Genomic DNA, 19,245 nt, shown 5'->3' with positions numbered 1-19,245 from the left:
ATCTTGTACCTAGAGGTTTAAAATTTAGGTCTTGTTTCGATAGTTTTGAATCTTGCATTCTTTTCAGACATTCTAGCCTGCGTTGTCCAAAATGGTTCAAATGGCTCTAAGCACTATGGGACTTAACATCTGAGGTCATCAGTCCCCTAGACGTAGAACTACTTAAAGGTGACTAACACACATCCATGCCCGAGGCAGCATTCGAACCTGCGACCGTAGCATTAGCGCGGTTCGAGACTGAAGCGCCTAGAACCGCTCGGACACAGCGGCGGGCCCTGCTTTATTGGTTAGACTTGATCTTCTTATTTTCGGTATATATCCCAACCTCTGCTCTTAAGTCTTCGTTTCTTAGATTATCTAGTCTTTTACAGCCCTTATCTGCTTTTAGAAATTTCTTTTCTTGCTTTTTAGTAACTATCCATGTTTTGCTTCCAAATAGCTATGTGAGAGTGGTCAAACTGCTCTTAGAAATTTATTTTCTTGCTTTTTAGTAATTGTCCATGTTTCGTTTACAAATAGCAAAGTGAGAGTAGTCATTACCTCATAAGACTTGAATTTTGTGTCTTTTCTCATTTTATTTCTCAATGTGCTGCTGATTGTCCTGCATATCATGCGGTATTTCCGCAGTTTGTTATCAATGTCGAATTCACTCTGGTGGCGTGTAATATTTCAAAGGTAACTGAAGTGACTAACTTGTTCAACACATTTTGTTTCCTCAGGGGTTTTGTCCCTTTGAAAGCCATCACTTTTGTTTCTGAAACGGATATATTCATATTATATTCTTCAGAAATTTGGTTCGATCTATAGCTGGATACATGTTGTGAAGTCTCGGTATCCTGTGCAGCTGAAAGCTCGTCTGAAAAAAGCAGCGTATTAAGTGAAAGTGTCACCAGTAGAATTGATGTCATCATGAAGGCGAAGGCGAAGTGATATTAGGTGTTCCCCAGGGAAGCGTCCTGGGACCTCTGCTGTTCCTGATCTATACAGGGTGTTACAAAAAGGTACGACCAAACTTTTAGGAAACATTCCTCACACACAAAGAAAGAAAATATGTTATGTGTCCGGAAACGCTTACTTTCCATGTTAGAGCTCATTTTATTACTTTTCTTGAAATCACATTAATCATGGAATGGAAACACACACCAACAGAACGTACCAGCGTGACTTCAAACACTTTGTTACAGGAAATGTTCAAAATGTCCTCCGTTAGCGAGGATACATGCATCCACCCTCCGTCGCATGGAATCCCTGATGCGCTGATGCAGCCCTGGGGAATGGCGTATTGTATCACAGCCGTTCACAATACGAGCACGAAGAGTCTCTACATTTGGTACCGGGGTTGCGTAGACAAGAGCTTTCAAATGCCCCCATAAATGAAAGTCAAGAGGGTTGAGGTCAGGAGAGCGTGGAGGCCATGGAATTGGTCCGCCTCTACCAATCCATCGGTCACCGAATCTGTTGTTGAGAAGCGTACGAACACTTCGACTGAAATGTGCAGGAGCTCCATCGTGCATGAACCACATGATGTGTCGTACTTGTAAAGGCACATGTTCTAGCAGCACAGGTAGAGTATCCCGTATGAAATCATGATAAGGTGCTCCATTGAGCGTAGGTGGAAGAACATACTGATGAAACTAAAATGAGGTCTAACATGGAAATTAAGCGTTTTCGGACACATGTCCACATAACATCTTTTCTTTATTTGTGTGTGAGGAATGTTTACTGAAAGTTTGGCCGTACCATTTTGTAACACCCTGTATAAATGACCTGGGTGACAATCTGAGCAGTGCTCTTAGGTTGTTCGCAGATGATGCTGTAATTTACCAACTAGTAAGGTCATCCGAAGACCAGTATGAGTTGTAGAGCGATTTAGAAAAGATTGATGTATTGCGTGGCAGGCGGTAGTTGATGCTAAATAACGAAAAGTGTGAGGTGATCCACATGAGTTCCAAATGAAATCCGTTGGAATTCGATTACTCGATAAATAGTACAATTCTCAAGGCTGTCAATTCAACTAAGTGCCTGGGTGTTAAAATTACGAACAACTTCAGTTGGAAAGATCACATAGATAATATTGTGGGGAAGGCGAACCAAAGGTTGCGTTTCATTGGCAGGACGCTTAGAAGATGCAACAAGTCCACTAAAGAGACAGCTTACACTACTCTCGTTCGTCCTCTGTTAGAATATTGCTGCGCGGTGTGGGATTCTTACCAGGTGGGATTGACGGAGGACATCGAAAGGGTGCAAAAAAGGGCAGCTCGTTTTGTATTATCACGTAATAGGGGAGAGAGTGTGGCAGATATGATACGCGAGTTGGGATGGCAGTCATTAAAGCAAAGACGTTTTTCGTCGCGGCGAGATCTATTTACGAAATTTCAGTCACCAACCTTCTCTTCCGAATGCGAAAATATTTTGTTTAGCCCAACCTACATAGGTAGGAATGATCACAAAAATAAAATAAGAGAAATCAGAGCTCGAACAGAAAGGTTTAGGTGTCCGTTTTTCCCGCGCGCTGTTCGGGAGTGGAATGGTAGGGAGATAGTATGATTGAGGTTCGATGAACCCTCTGCCAAGAACTTACACGTGAATTGCAGAGTAGATGTAGATGTAGATGTAGATGGACACACCTGTAGGTGTCCGGATGATTTTGATAAAATAATGTAACTACACTCCTGGAAATGGAAAAAAGAACACATTGACACCGGTGTGTCAGACCCACCATACTTGCTCCGGACACTGCGAGAGGGCTGTACAAGCAAGCAATGATCACACGCACGGCACAGCGGACACACCAGGAACCGCGGTGTTGGCCGTCGAATGGCGCTAGCTGCGCAGCATTTGTGCACCGCCGCCGTCAGTGTCAGCCAGTTTGCCGTGGCATACGGAGCTCCATCGCAGTCTTTAACACTGGTAGCATGCCGCGACAGCGTGGACGTGAACCGTATGTGCAGTTGACGGACTTTGAGCGAGGGCGTATAGTGGGCATGCGGGAGGCCGGGTGGACGTACCGCCGAATTGCTCAACACGTGGGGCGTGAGGTCTCCACAGTACATCGATGTTGTCGCCAGTGGTCGGCGGAAGGTGCACGTGCCCGTCGACCTGGGACCGGACCGCAGCGACGCACGGATGCACGCCAAGACCGTAGGATCCTACGCAGTGCCGTAGGGGACCGCACCGCCACTTCCCAGCAAATTAGGGACACTGTTGCTCCTGGGGTATCGGCGAGGACCATTCGCAACCGTCTCCATGAAGCTGGGCTACGGTCCCGCACACCGTTAGGCCGTCTTCCGCTCACGCCCCAACATCGTGCAGCCCGCCTCCAGTGGTGTCGCGACAGGCGTGAATGGAGGGACGAATGGAGACGTGTCGTCTTCAGCGATGAGAGTCGCTTCTGCCTTGGTGCCAATGATGGTCGTATGCGTGTTTGGCGCCGTGCAGGTGAGCGCCACAATCAGGACTGCATACGACCGAGGCACACAGGGCCAACACCCGGCATCATGGTGTGGGGAGCGATCTCCTACACTGGCCGTACACCACTGGTGATCGTCGAGGGGACACTGAATAGTGCACGGTACATCCAAACCGTCATCGAACCCATCGTTCTACCATTCCTAGACTGGCAAGGAAACTTGCTGTTCCAACAGGACAATGCACGTCCGCATGTATCCCGTGCCACCCAACGTGCTCTAGAAGGTGTAAGTCAACTACCCTGGCCAGCAAGATCTCCGGATCTGTCCCCCATTGAGCATGTTTGGGACTGGATGAAGCGTCGTCTCACGCGGTCTGCACGTCCAGCACGAACGCTGGTCCAACTGAGGCGCCAGGTGGAAGTGGCATGGCAAGCCGTTCCACAGGACTACATCCAGCATCTCTACGATCGTCTCCATGGGAGAATAGCAGCCTGCATTGCTGCGAAAGGTGGATATACACTGTACTAGTGCCGACATTGTGCATGCTCTGTTGCCTGTGTCTATATGCCTGTGGTTCTGTCAGTGTGATCATGTGATGTATCTGACCCCAGGAATGTGTCAATAAAGTTTCCCCTTCCTGGGACAATGAATTCACGGTGTTCTTATTTCAATTTCCAGGAGTGTATTTATTAATCGGACCAGAGTTCGCTGTTTGAAACCGATAAATTTTCACTTGTTCCTCATCGAAGAAAGGCTTGTCACTGCGTACAGACACACCCTATTTAGTTTTGGGAAAGGTTCCGAGTATTTTCTGTGCCCTGAAGGCATTCCTCCTCGTCCAGCCTGCCACACACACTCTTTCCGTCACACATATGCGCACAAGCTGACCCGTGTGCCAACCGCAGCGCAGTGAATGAAGTTTGCGCTGGTCGCTTGCGGTCGGACCGCAGCCCCCACCAGCTAGGCAGCGCGGTTCGGCATATTCCGGTATTAGGGATGAGGGGGGGGGGGGCTGCCCGGCTGGCGGTCGTTCACGCGTGAACGCTTGCTGCCCGAGTTGGTGCATCCGCTGTTTGCACATTCGAATGAACCTCCGGCGTGGGCGGCGAATTTCCACTCGCACTGCAATATGTCTGCGCCGGCCATTCTGGGCTCGCCTTCAACGCTCCCTGACTGTAATGTCGGTGCAGAATTCGCAATATCTGCGTCATACGGACTCCCATAGCTTTCTGTCCCCTGTATACGCCTGCTCCCGTGTCCAGTGAAACATAAATCTTTGCAACGCGTAATATCACGCTTAAGGTCAGCAGTTTCTGCCTGAATGAAGTAAAAAATGAGACACTAAAGATTAGATGGGTAGATCACATAACTAATGAGGAAGTATTGAATAGGATTGGGGAGAAGAGAAGTTTGTGGCACAACTTGACCAGAAGAAGGGATCGGTTGGTAGGACATGTTATGAGGCATCAAGGGATCACAAATTTAGCATTGGAGGGCAGCGTGGAGGGTAAAAATCGTAGAGGGAGACCAAGAGATGAATACACTAAGCAGATTCAGAAGGATGTAGGTTGCAGCAAGTACTGGGAGATGAAGAAACTTGCACAGGATAGACTATCATCGAGAGCTGCATCAAACCAGTCTCAGGACTGAAGACAATAACAACAACAACAACCAAGGTAGCAGGTACTTTGCTAGAGAAACATCTAGTCGCTTGTCGGTGTGACAAAATACCGTCAGGTTTGAATAACTACGACACTAACTACGCGCAAAAAATGGTCGAGATCATGTCTGTACCTGCTTGTTGCGCAGTATTTTCTTGCCTGTTACGTCATCGTATGAGTGTGGGCACATGCACATGTTGCTGCGAATTAGCTTTGCGTATTGTTACAAATTTGTGTCGCATGGTAACGCGTTTAGCTAGGACACAGCTTCGAGTGTCGCTGTGAAGAACTTGCAGAGCACTACCACGACAGAAAGTCAGTCAATAAAAATGTTGACATGATTGTCTTAATGGGATTGCCGCAATCGTTCTTCAAATAAAAATATGTCATTTCAGACTTTGATCGCTATTTTTTATTTTCAATGACCGGTTTCACGCTAGCTGCCCATCTTCAGATCATATATTGCCAGAGTAACTTGTCAGTAAAGAACTATCGTTTTTTTTAGTTATGACAGCGCACCGATAGTTCTGTACTGACAAGTTATTCTGTAACCGCAATATATGATCTGAAGATGGGCAGCTAGCCTGAAACCGGTCATTGAAAATAAAAAAAAATAGCGATCAAAGACTGAATTGACATATTTTTATTTAGTAAAAATATATACCGGAATATAATTTTCACTCGGTATTAAGTTAAAAAATTACAAAGTAATGAAAGATGTCGTCTCATATGACACGTAAATAGGCTTGGAGTTACAGAAAACGCAAGTCAGACGAATGGTCGTAGAACACTACCTGTTACTACTAATTGCTAAAAAAAACATTCAAAAGCTAAGATCACACAAAATACTTTTTATTCGAGACAACCGGTTTCAACACCCTTACCTCTCGTCTTCAGGTCTCAAACTTTTTTTTTTTGTAGTAAAACGTGTTCATTTTACGCTGACCTCATGCACAGGATATCAAATGGGTAAAATCAGCACATTATAAACGTTCGCCAACCGTAAAATATTTAAAAATACACAGTATCTTGTCCAAAAGACCAAGTTCATATACATATTACTCACAGATGATTGTTACATTATACAAATACTATACACAATAGCACATCTGTTTATACGTGCTGGACGCATACTAAACAGTTAAAATCCGTTTTGATTCGGTAACCACTTAATCTTTAGCATTTTTCTGTAGTACCACCTTTTCTACTTTTCTTAACTGTTTGTTGCCCACGTTCCACTACCCTACAAGGCATACTGTTTGGTATGCTTCCAGCGTATGTAAACAGATTTGCTATAGTGTACCGTATTTGTATCATGTAACAAGCATCTTAAGCAATATGTGAATGGACATTGCCTTTTGGACAAGATACTGTGTGTTTTTAAATATTTTAGTGAAGACAAACGTTTATAATGTGCTGAGTTTTATTCACTTGATGTCTTGTGCATGAGGTCAGGGTAAAATGAACACGTTTTGCTACAAAACAAAAAATAAAAAAGAGTAAATAAAAAATGAGAGCTAAGACTGTTAAAACCGATTGTCTTGAATAAAAGATATTTTGTGTGGTCTTGGCTTTTGAATAGTTTTTAACAATTTAAGTAGATCGCCCTTCAGTAGTCTCATAATGAGAAAATTCAATAGGTTCTTACTAAGTTAGCAGTACACTGATAATGTTTAAATTTTTAGACAACATAGTTGTATGGAGATAAACAGCGATTAATTTACCTATAATCAATTATTCAATATGACAATCACAATCGCATTATTTATTTTGCCGCCAACCTGTTTCTTCAGGGCAATTTACACCGTAAAGTTATAAGATTAGTAAGTAATCATGTACGTAATCTACAAACAATTAGTCAAAGTTACATAAATAAACAGATTTTTATACCCATTTGGTCGCTCGCTGGAGTCGTCAAAATGGTTCAAATGGCTCTGAGCACTATGGGACTCAACTGCTGAGGTCATTAGTCCCCTAGAACTTAGAACTAGTTAAACCTAACTAACCTAAGGACATCACACACATCCATGCCCGAGGCAGGATTCGAACCTGCGACCGTAGCGGTCTCGCGGTTCCAGACTGCAGCGCCAGAACCGCGCGGCCACTGGAGTCGTCACCCTGCCTGTGTAGGGGTGGTAACTATGCCTGGTTAACTCTCTGCATGAGCTTAAATAACGGCCAACAACACGTGGGCAGACTGTAACGCTCTCCACGGTGACCAACGGTAGCTACATGCTTAAGCAAGAAATCGTAAATTTTAAAGTTTGTTCCAGTTTTAATATAAAACATAATAAATAATAAATATTACTAATTAAACCTCGAGAAATTTACAATTATTTAAAATTCAGGTAACTGTTGCCCCATTCATTTCTCACATCATTTGTGGATAGAGCGGAACCCTCTATCATTTGTGGTAGGGACCCTGTTGCCATGGGCGATAGCATATACCAAGCGTCCCCTAGTATGAAGGGAGGACTGTTGTACACCCATGCTACGATATCGAATGCCGTGCTACAGCAGACGACACGTACGAGGAGGCTACTATGGCGACGGAATCCTAGCCAAATAGGCTAAGGGCCACTTGATATACTTCTTTTTCTAATATGTTAATTTTATAACGGAGAATACACTGATTTTAAAGTTTTTTACTAACTACTAGGAACAACTCTCATGGATAGCAGCCAGAACACACCACGTCAACGCACCCTGTGCAAAGATAACGCCGCAGCAGTAGACCACATGGATTGACAACAACATGGCGGATGAATGGTTGTGGTACGCCGTTACCATAACAACGAACGCCGCGCGAAGGAGGTATCACAGCAGACGACTTATACGAAGCGGCTACCATGACGACAGCGTCCCAACTAGACAGACTGCCGGCCGTGGTGGCCGTGCGGTTCTAGGCGCTTCAGTCCGGAACCGCGAGACTGCTACGGTCGCAGGTTCGAATCCTGCCTCGGGCATGGATGTGTGTGATGTCCGTAGGTTAGTTAGGTTTAAGTAGTTCTAAGTTCTAGGGGACTGATGACCTAAGATGTTAAGTCCCATAGTGCTCAGAGCCATTTGAACCATTTTTTTTGTACACAGACTAGGGGCACTTGATTTATACTATCACCCATGGCAACGGCGTCAAAAGATAGAGGGCTCTGCTCTATCCACAAATGATGTGAAAACTGAATGGGACAACAGTAAACTGAATTTTAAATAATTGTAAATTTCTCGAGGTTTAATTAGTGATATTTATTATTTATTATTCATTATGTTTTATACTACAACTGGAACAAACTTTAAAATTTACGATTTCTTGCTCAAGCATGTAACTACCGTGGGTCACCTCGGAGGGCGTTACCGTTTGCCCACGTGTTGTTAGCCGTTATTCAAGCTCATGCAGGGAGCTAACCAGGCATCCCCCCTCTCTTCCCCTCCCTCCTTCCCTTCTTCCGGTCTCCCTCATCTCCTTGCGCCTGGCAGATCCTCCGTTTTGATCATCGTCAGTGTGCCACGTCAATGTTGTGTTTAGTGCTGTTTCTCCTCTGCGTCAAGAGGCGTGATTTTAATTTTGTGTGCTGCCTTGAGGTTCGCTGTCAGCGTTTGTTATGTGCTACGCCATCCGTCGATACTTTTATGCTCCGGTCATACCGTGCCTTGTGTTCTTTAAATTGTCCCGGTGTGTGGTTTTTTGTCTGCGCTACTTTTTTACGGTTTTTATCTCCATTTTACAGTCGCCCCTTTTTTTGTCTATTGCCTTCCATGATGTTCCCCCTTTTTTATATCTATGTTCACCATATTTTCTCCTTTGTATATTTTTAAATGTCTTCTATTGTTTGTTCTATGTTTTTCGGCTGAAGAGCAGCGCATATGCTGCTGCCAGCCCGCCCCGATGGGGAATTGAAATACAATAAAGAAAAAAAAAAAGCTAACCAGGCATAGTTACCAACCGTACACAGGCAGGGTGACGACTCCAGCGACCGACCAAATGGGTATAAAAATCTGTTTATTTATGTAACTTTGACTAATTGCTTGTAGATTATGTACATATTACTTACTTATCTTATAACTTTACGGTGTAAATTGCCCTGAAGATGATCCTATCGCGAGTTGAAATCGGTTGGCGACAAAATAAATAATGCGATTGTGGCTGTCATTTTGAATAATTGATTACTGATAATGTTACTCTTCTGAAAGGATCTTGAATTGACCGTGAATGTGTTTAATGGATAAGATATCGTACTGAATTTCGCTTCTCGAAGGCTATCATTGAAAGGAAGCAATAGCAGAACAAACGAGATTCGAACTAAGGTTCCACTAGTTATAAGTAAACTTTAATTGCGTAAAGGAGAGCGGTCACCAGCCTAAAAGTAAAGTTGTAATGTTCATAAGGAAAGTTACCTATTGGGATTGACTACTTGATATTGAAACTCCGTTTTGCAAATAACAGAGAAGACAGTAGTCACAGAAGTAACATCAAATAAAAACAGACAAAGAAGTTAATAAGCTACATAGAGATAATATCGGTAATAGTGCTACACTCACGTGGAACCAAATCCAAAAAGCCTAAAAGGTCCAGTGTCGAGAGAATTTGAGACCTACAGCAGCGTCGGAAATGAATTGAAAAAACGGCACCTACAGCGGTCAGCGACAGTCCAGACTTGTGATTTACCTATACTGTCACCATTATACTACTCTTTCTAATCAGTGTATTAAGGAGACTGATAATTAAATTACGTATTAATACAAAACAGTTGTTAAAAATATTTTATTTAGAATACTTCACGAAAAATCTACGGTGTGCACCTGAAATGCGCACACAGAAATGTTTTGTCTATTCTCGTAATTCGGAATATCGTTCTTAAAGTCTGCAGTTTCTGACTGAATGTGCAGTATACGAAATAAATAAATTGAACCGGTCCACAATCTAAGGAACTGGATTAGGATATGAGAGTCTACAAACAGTAGACAAATTTTGCTATATAGGCAGCAAAAAGCTAACGATGGCCGAAGCAAAGAGGATACAAATGAAGACTGGCAATAGCATGAAAATCATTTTAAATATCAGAAAGACTTCTGGGTATATAAATTTTAAGAAAAAACAAACACTCTACAGTGACCTTGCTGGCCAAGGTAGCGTTTGGCAAGCGCGAAGACATGCAATAGAGACTCTCATTGTGTGTGTGTCAGCGGACAGGCATTATCTTACTGAAATGTAAGACCAGGACGGCATTCCATAACGTGCAAGAAAAAGGGGCTCAGAATATCGTCGGCGTACCGCAGTGCTGTAAGGATAAGCACGGGTGACAACTATTAGGGTCCTGCTATGAAATGAAATGTCACCCCAGACCATCACCCCCTGCTGTCGAGCCGTATGGCGGCCGATACTGAGGTTGGTATCCCACAGCTGTCCAGACACGTCATCACTTGTCATCAGGGCTCAGTTCGAGCGGGACTCGTCACTGAAGACACTTCTGCTCCTGTCGACGAGATTCCACTCCGATTGTGCCCGACACCACTGAGAATGGTCTTGTTGCTGTACCGAGTCAATGGTAGTCGGCACAATGGGCACCGTGCGAACCCTCCCCTTTCCAGAAGTCACCTGTTAATGGCCATTGTGGTCACTGCAGCACCAGTTAGACGTCGGGCCGATGATAATGTGAATCCACGGCTCTGTGCTGCTATGACGACTGCTTGGTGCTCAGGTACTGTCGTTGCTCTAGGTCGACCGCTTACCGCTTCCTTCTTAACGCTCTGTTCGGCCATGCGTCACCCATTCCTGCCAACATTGTCAAATAGTGGCATCGCTTCTATTAAACGTCGAGCGATTCGTCGATTACTCCGACCGGCTTGTTTAAGCCTAACTAAACTCCTCTCTCAAACGCTGACATCTGGTTGTAATGTAAACTCGCTTGTCTGCGAGGTACAGTTACTGTCCAACTGAGTGCGCGGAATGGTTCAAATGGTTCAAATGGCTCTGAGCACTATGGGACTTAACATCTGAGGTCGCCAGTCCCCTAGAACTTATAACTACTTAAACCTAACTAACCTAAGGACATCACACACATCCATACCCGAGGCAGGAATCGAACCTGCGACTGTAGCAGTCGCGCGGTTCCTGACTAGAACCGCTCGGTCACAGCAGCCGGCCTGCACGGAATGAAATTCGCAAACTTTATCCTCTGGTATCGACATGTCACTTGTTCACTATGCTGTGTGGTAGAACTGCACTGCAACGTCATACTTGTCACTCACTGAGCCATCGAACTACAAAGTTCACTATTTTGCGTTGTTTATCGATACCTGTATGAATATCAATAAGTGACCAATTTGCGTAACTCCTTCGTCAGTCGTAGTGCGAATGTGTAAAAGTGTGAAAGTGTTTGGTTAGAATGTAGGGTAGTGGAATGTGGGTCAAACAGTTAAAGAAAAAGAGAAAAGGTGGTGCTACAGAAAAATGCTGAAGGCTATATAGGTAGCTAAAATAAGTAATAACGGGTTACCGAATCAAAATAGGGAGAAAATTTAGGGCACATATCGATTAAAAGAGGGGTCGGTTGACGGTACACATCCTGAGGCGTCAAAGAATCGTGAGATCGTCAATTTGGCAATGGAGGGAAATGTCTTGGTAGGGGGTGGGAGTGAAAGGGAAGGAGAGAGGTAAAAATCGTAGGGACCAAGGCTTTACTGTTGTAAGCGGGTCCAAATAGATGTAGGTTGCAGCAGTTATTCACTTGTTATGTGACGTTTGCACAGCGTGGAATACTGTGTAGAGCTGCTTCGAAACGTCTTAGGACTAAAAATCGAACAATAACAGCAACCCACATGATTGTTAAAACTGTGTAATTTAAGTAATACAAGCTCCATCCCACGCAACAAGCTGTAGTGTTTGCTAGCCCCAGATACTGCCTTTGACAAACAGTGTGCAGTCGTATGAAGAGATTAGGCCTCAAGGATCAACAAAAAATTTCAGATAGTGTACACTTCGATCTCAGTAACAACCGTTTGGCTGCGGAAAACATCTTTCTCGACATTTTGAAGATGACAGATCGTCACTCGCTAGATCTCGGGACTGTTCATGCCCAGTCAAAAAACTGGTCGAACCGTGACAGAAGGACAACTACTGTAGCTGTGTCCGACGAACGACTTCTTTAGCTGCCTAATCACCACAGACGAGTGCCGGGCGTATTACTGTGACTCCGAAACAAAGCAGGGAGTGGAAATTTGTGGAAGCGCTATCGTCAAAGGGGAGCGAATACTAAACTATCATCGGGAAATATCTTACTGATTGCCTTCTGAGCATGTCATTCTGTTGTTCTATGACATTTTCTTAAGGGACAATCGTCTCGGTACAATGTTACGGGAAGCTGTCAAGACAAAGTATTGAGAGAGGGTTTTATGCTTTACGCCAGCAGCTCTGCTCATTATGTACAGTACACTCATGATCCTTCTTTGCATTATCAAATTTTGCATTTTCTGAATTTTTTCTGACATTGATTGCAGTGATTTCTTACTCTTTCCTAGTGCGAAGAAAGCAGTCTTCCACAGTCGGTCCACAAGGCTAGCTCTAGACGTGACGTTGCAGCATAGGAGGCATCTTCTGACCTTCAGTTGTACCATTTCCGAGTGTCTTCCAGCCAACAGTTTCTTCGTCTTCCAACAGACTTCTTCCCTGATGTTTTTCCTTCAATGACGAGTTGTAATAACTGGTATCTTTTTTTCATACAATGGGCTTCTTCATTTGAAATTTTCAGCACCCAAGGTATGAGTAAGAGACTGCGATACAGATGCATTTCAAGAATTGGTCAAGGATCCAGGTTTCATATCCATTATAGATAAATGGAAAACACGTAACAATGAATCATTCACATTCTCAGTTGCAGAACAAGATTCGCTCTTTTCTCAGGCTAATAAATTGTCTCCTGGCCTGTTCCGTTCTAGATCTGATCTCTTTCGTGCAGTTTCACGGCTGATACATCACAGTGCCATAGTACTTAGAGGAGGATACTTGTTCAATATTATTTCCTTTTACTGACAAGCCTGCTTGGCCTCTTCTCTTATAGAAGACTATAACTTTGACCTAGAAAGTGTTAATAGAAAGCCAAACTGTTCACTGCGCTGGATTACAATGGCTAACGTACATTGGAGCGCAGATCATTAGCTGCGTGTCTAATATTATCTTTCCGTTTACAACGATCCCGTTGCTTTCTTCCGCCAGCACTTCCCTGAAAATTGCTCCGGAGCAAATGTTTAACAAGCAAGGTGATAGTATACAGCCCTGACGAACGCCTTTACTAGCTGTAGTCGCTACTGACGTTACTTGGTCAGTTTTTACATCAGCGGTCTAATTCCAACACGGGGGGATGATGATGCTAAGTCGTTCTGGACCGTTGTGACCAACACCAGGTGACCCAATAATCTCCACCATCCTTTCATGTCTCAAGCAGTCAAAGGATTTTTGTACAGTGGATGAAACAAATGTACAGTCAGCATATATGTGCATCTCTGTACTTGAACATTTAAGGGGAAGAGTGCTGCACGAGCTCTAACCCCATTTCGGAAGCCAAACTGGGTCACGTCCGTTCGGTATTCACATTTCTTGTAAATTAGTGTGGTGTGTCACACGATAGTTGGTCTTCTTGGACAGTGGTATAAAAATTGATCTCAGCCAGGTGTCTCTCCTGATGCAAAACTACACACTGAACAAGCATTGAACAAACGTTAAACTAACACTGAAGAAGCTGTTTCGTTCAGGTATTTCCAGCATATGAGTTTCGGGATGGAACGTCTTCTGAACAGTTAAAATACATGCTTTTCCAAGTCATACATCGTTGACAAAAATGAGTCGCACAGGAGAGTGAATTTGTGAAGGACAGCATGGAGTTACATGCATCTTTAATGTATAATAAATCTTTTTAATAACATGTACACTTGGCCGAAGATCGCAGTTGCACTGCTGCACACACACACACACACACACACACACACACACACACACACAAACACACATTTATCAGGTCAAGGAAATAAAGTCCAGCTGCTCATAGCAGAGCAAAATTTACCCAAAAATCAACAAGTAGTTTTCTCTAAGTTCTCTGTAATATTTAGTCTCTCCACGTTAAAAACCGAAATTGGTCGCCTCAGAGTAACCTTAGCTTACAGAACTTCTTCATTAGTTGTTAATGAAAATTATTAAATTTGCTCTTTTGATTGATTTACACACACCATTTTTAGATCAAAGATCAACACTCAAGATATCTGAGATACGTCTTATCAAGCAAACATGGTGCACCACAAAACTGCAATAAATCGAATTTGAATATCCGGGGAAATGAGTTAATTTTCAACAAAATTAGCTACCAATACTTTTACCATACTTTAATATTATTTCAGTATCTTTTTGAACAGTAAAATTCGTAAATAACTTACCGAATTTCAACAGAGAAATCATTTTAGAGGTCTTGGGCAGACAACAATGACGTAAGTCAATAATACTGTCATGAATGAATAACATTTCATCAGCTTTATTGTTTCTAATCTATTTATTCCTATTTCCTCGTCCCGTTTCTTCTTGCCCCTATGGATAAGATGGCTCACCATACTTACATAGTACCATTGTTTATTGCTGCCTGTTTAATAATGTTTCATTACTTGACCTGTCTGCTGCACTCATTGTTTGTTAATGGCTCTGTTCACCAAGCTTCTAAACGGCGATGCTTCATAAATTTGCAAGTGGCAAGACTAATGACGAATCACAGCATGTGTTGTTGTTAGCTTTCTGAAGATCTTGAAGGTTTGCTATCTGACTTGACTTATTACCTCAGAGTCCATAGACGAAGTACTACCGTTATTTCCGAGCTCTACAGCGAAACCAGTTTTCTCGTAGAACCCTTTAAATTTACCAACTATTTTACCAATATCCACCTCAGTTCCAGTATGTTTTGTTATTCTGTAGTAGGGGAGAGTGTTATACCTAGAGGATATTGTGTCTAGGATTGACTGACCTTGGAATCACATGAAGGTGTGTGCACTAGAGCCCGCCATAAGCAGTTTCCACTATTTTATGCGATTTCTGTTGTTGGTAACCATTATATTGTATTTTATGCAGCATTTGAACACATTTCGAGTTTTACAGATTTAAGTGATATACATTAAAAGTGTTTGAAATGTATTGTTATTTCTTCGGCTACAGAATCTATGGGAACTACAGAATCTATAGCAAGAAATATTCCTTAAATTTTTAAAACTAGTTATATAACTTGTTGACGGTTCAGCCATATTTCGTCAGCCGTGCACTATCTCGCACCTTAAAACTTTTACTATGGAACATGCATTGTTTACAAATTAAATGAGTTTTCGTCGTAACAATGGGAATTTGTGATCGTTCTGAAAAGCTTAAATTTCAGAACATGTTTAACTTGTAACTGGTTTTCTATAGCAATTCAGTTCCATAACATATTGAACTTGTAACTGGTTTTCGATGATAATTCTGCTTAATTTGATTTGTGTGTAGTGGAGCAATAGCGTGACGCAAAGAGATTAAATGCAGTATTAACAAGATTTTCTCGATTGTAACGCTTTTAAATTTAAATAGAATATTTCTTCCTACGATCGTAACCATGTTTTACCGTGGAATATGTTTTCGCACATTTGGAAAAACCCTAATTTTCCGGAGAATTTTTTTTAATTTCAGGAAAGACATCAGAGCGTAAAAAATAAGGGCATTCATTTAAATAGGGAATAAGGCATTATATTTAACTTCTGTTACAGGGCTGGCTAGACGCAAAAGTCTCAAGGTACAACTGTCTCCTCTACTATAAAACTTATTTTTCTTCCAGCTTTTCTTCTGTAAGTACTGTTAGCAGTAAATTGAATGAAATAATCAAACTATTTTCATTATCATAATTTTCAACGGCTTAGCATACAATGCAACAAGTTTTAGATAACAAGGCAACTGGTTTAATAAACACAGCAATAAATGAATAAAGTAAAGGAAACCTCGTTTCAGCCCTGTAATGATAAACTTGGAAATGGACATTTTAAACTCAATTGATAACTGCTTGCCAAAAGTAATACTATGATCTGTTTTTTGTGTATCCAAGAACACAGAAATTATTCATCCATGAAACAAAATTCGTACAACGATATGATCAAGTGTGAACTGGGCAGGATATGACACTTTCAAGACACATCACACAGCTATGAGCGAAAATTGCATATCAGTATGCTCAAGCAAACAATAGCTCACACTTGTTGATTAGCTCCACTTCAAAATACACGTCACAAGTGTCCGACAAGGAGCAGTTACATGCCCCTTACACCAACGTCTATGAAGTATGACTGAGAGTAAGGTGTCAATATACTGCAAAAAACACTATTAAGGTATTTCAAAAACGGATTTTTAACCATTAGATGTTTGAAACTTCCTGGCAGATTAAAACTTTGTGCCGTACCGAGACTCGAACTCGGGACCATTGTCTCTCGCGGGCAAGTGCTTACCGACCTTTTTTTTTTTGTTCGTGTGTGTTTGGTCATTCTACTTGTTCGGGTCGGACATCCCACGACAATCGTTCAAGTTAATTTTCGTTCCATTAACTCCGTTCTTTTATTACAGAGGGCGGCTAACCCTCTGACTGAACACGCTGAGCTACCATGTCGGCATGAGTGAGCTACCCAAGCACGACTCACGACACGTCCTCACAGCTTTAATTCCGCCAGTACCTCGACTCCTACCTTCCAAACTTCACATAAAGCTTCCTTCGTAGGAGAGCTTCTGTGAACTATAGAAGGTAGCACACTATGTACTGGCCGAATTAAAGCTGTGAGGAGAGGTGGTGAATCGTGCTGGGGTAACTCAGTCGGTAGAGCACTTTCTCCCCCCCCCCTTCCCCCGCCCCCCGAAAGGCAAAGGTCCCGAGTTCGAGTCTCAGTCCGACACACAGTTTTAATCAGCCAGGAAGTTTCATATCAGCGCACACTGCGCTGCAGAGTGAAAATTTCATTCTGGTAACATTAGCTGTTTATTTTAAAACCTATGCGTCTACTGACTTCGGTCGTGGATCATCTTTAAAGGATGCAAGTCGAAAATATGTAAATCAGGCATAAGCACATCTGTTTTCGCTTTACGCCCTGTGAAGCATAAGTTTTAAAATATACAGCTGATGGCTGAAAATGCATTTTTTTCAATAACTTAAGGGTTGTTGGTTGTGACGTAACCAAAATATTAAACTTTTAAACTACGTGGAGCACAATTTTTGTTACATAATCAAGAATTAGCTGTCAATATAGTTAAAAAAACCACTATTAAACGACTTAGCGCATAGATGGTCATGTGATCGTAATGGTATAACGAATTCGAGGAGGCGTGTTCGAGTTATTTCGGAGTCTCAACTCAGGCAGCGTTATTAGGTTATTAACTGAAAATTGAAGTTGCTGCTGTCTCGTAGGCGGTGCAAAAAGTTCTTCAATACGCCGTTTTATTTAGGTTGACTGTTACTTCACCTTTAATCTCCTAGTCTGCTTTTGTGCGACGTTAATTGAGTCTGAGTTTTGTACTTCCAGCCTTTAACCAACAGCCCATATCAACAGGGCAACTGAAAGACACTTGTTGTTATAAAATATTTTCGAAGTCGAAGTAGGTAAAGGGAATATCGCAGACAACGCGAACTTTCCTTTTGAGCGAATAACTCTTAAGCGCATTGTTTATGTGTATGATCCAATGTAACAAAATATTTGATTAACTTTCTGCTACGAGCAACGTGGTCTATGGAGATTCAGTTTCAAGAATTACACTTAAAATAACATTTCCCTCAGGATTCTTTATACACATAGTACCAAATCATATGCATAGCTGTGTGCCTATGATACTGCTACACGGACGCAGCAAGTTGAGCCCTTCTACGTTGGAAAACCCACGAATTTTACATACTCTCTTACGATAGTAACTGTGGAGAGGTTGCCTGTTTAACTGTTTGAAATGTTCTGCTTTTTCCTACTTTAACTTACATTATAAGTTTTAGTTAAAACATTACACTCTTTCTATATTATATATAGATATATAAAGCGACAATACAGTCTTTCCGATCATTTAATTTTTTTGTTTTAGTGTTTGAAATACAAAAAAAAAAAAAAAAAAATAAATAAATAAAACTTGGCGTAACGATATACCTATGGAGAGTCTACGTAAATAACAACTTTTCCTTGTTTTCAATTTATTTACAATATTCAGTTGTTAATGACTGTTCTTAATAGCTCTTTGTGTTTGATCATAGAGTTTCAATGTAGGAATAAGTGATCTTTGTAATTGTTACTTGCACAAGAGTGAGAGTAGTTGTGAATCTGTGATGGTATCAGGTGCCTACGAGATGATGTGTTCCGCGACGATACTAAAAGGGCTGAAAATGTGGGCATGTGAAGAGGATTATTGTGGACAGCAGGCGGACACTTATCAGCGGTAAATAAACTGTGAATTTTGACCTTTACCTTAATGGATAAAGGCAGTACCGCGGCGAGGGATCGAATACCCGCTTTTCTAACAGTGTATGAACGACACTGATAGCTATAGCACGACGACTGTGTTCAGCTGCTAGCAAGCTGTGAACTATTTTATGTAACGAAATAGATAAATAGAGTTTGTGTTACAGAGTGACAGTGTACTCGCAATTATGCTCCCGTATTACCTACGTGACGTGTGTTCACAGTGTGCACATGTAGACTGTAACGTTATAACGTTAAGCATTCGACGAGAAAAGCACAACAAGAGTTGGAATCTTAGATGAAATAAACATATTCAAAACCAGGCATACCAAATGCCTCCATAGGAAGCCATCGTTTTCTCTAAACACTGGAAACCAGCCTCGTGATAAAACGGATAAAAAGAAAAGACATTCATATGCGCTAGTGGCTTATTCCATGCTGTCTGTATAGAATTGTAAAGGTTTTTTATTTGTAATAAGCGAAACACGTGTGTCTGAACATCGCTGATTTCATAATTAAGACAATTTCTTTTCTCTCTATTCGCCTTCATTAGTTAATGCTCACTACTGTAGATAAGAAAATAATATTTTTTCTTAATTTGAAACGTAAACAATTAGTTTCGGAGTGTACAACGGTGAAGCCGTGAATAATATAGATTGAAATTATATGTAACGTCAGATTGTATACAAACAGTAATTAAAAATGAT

This window comes from Schistocerca piceifrons, chromosome 6 (genome assembly GCF_021461385.2).
Source record: "Schistocerca piceifrons isolate TAMUIC-IGC-003096 chromosome 6, iqSchPice1.1, whole genome shotgun sequence".
Taxonomy (NCBI): Eukaryota; Metazoa; Arthropoda; class Insecta; order Orthoptera; family Acrididae; genus Schistocerca; species Schistocerca piceifrons.
This window is presented reverse-complemented; position numbering follows the sequence as displayed.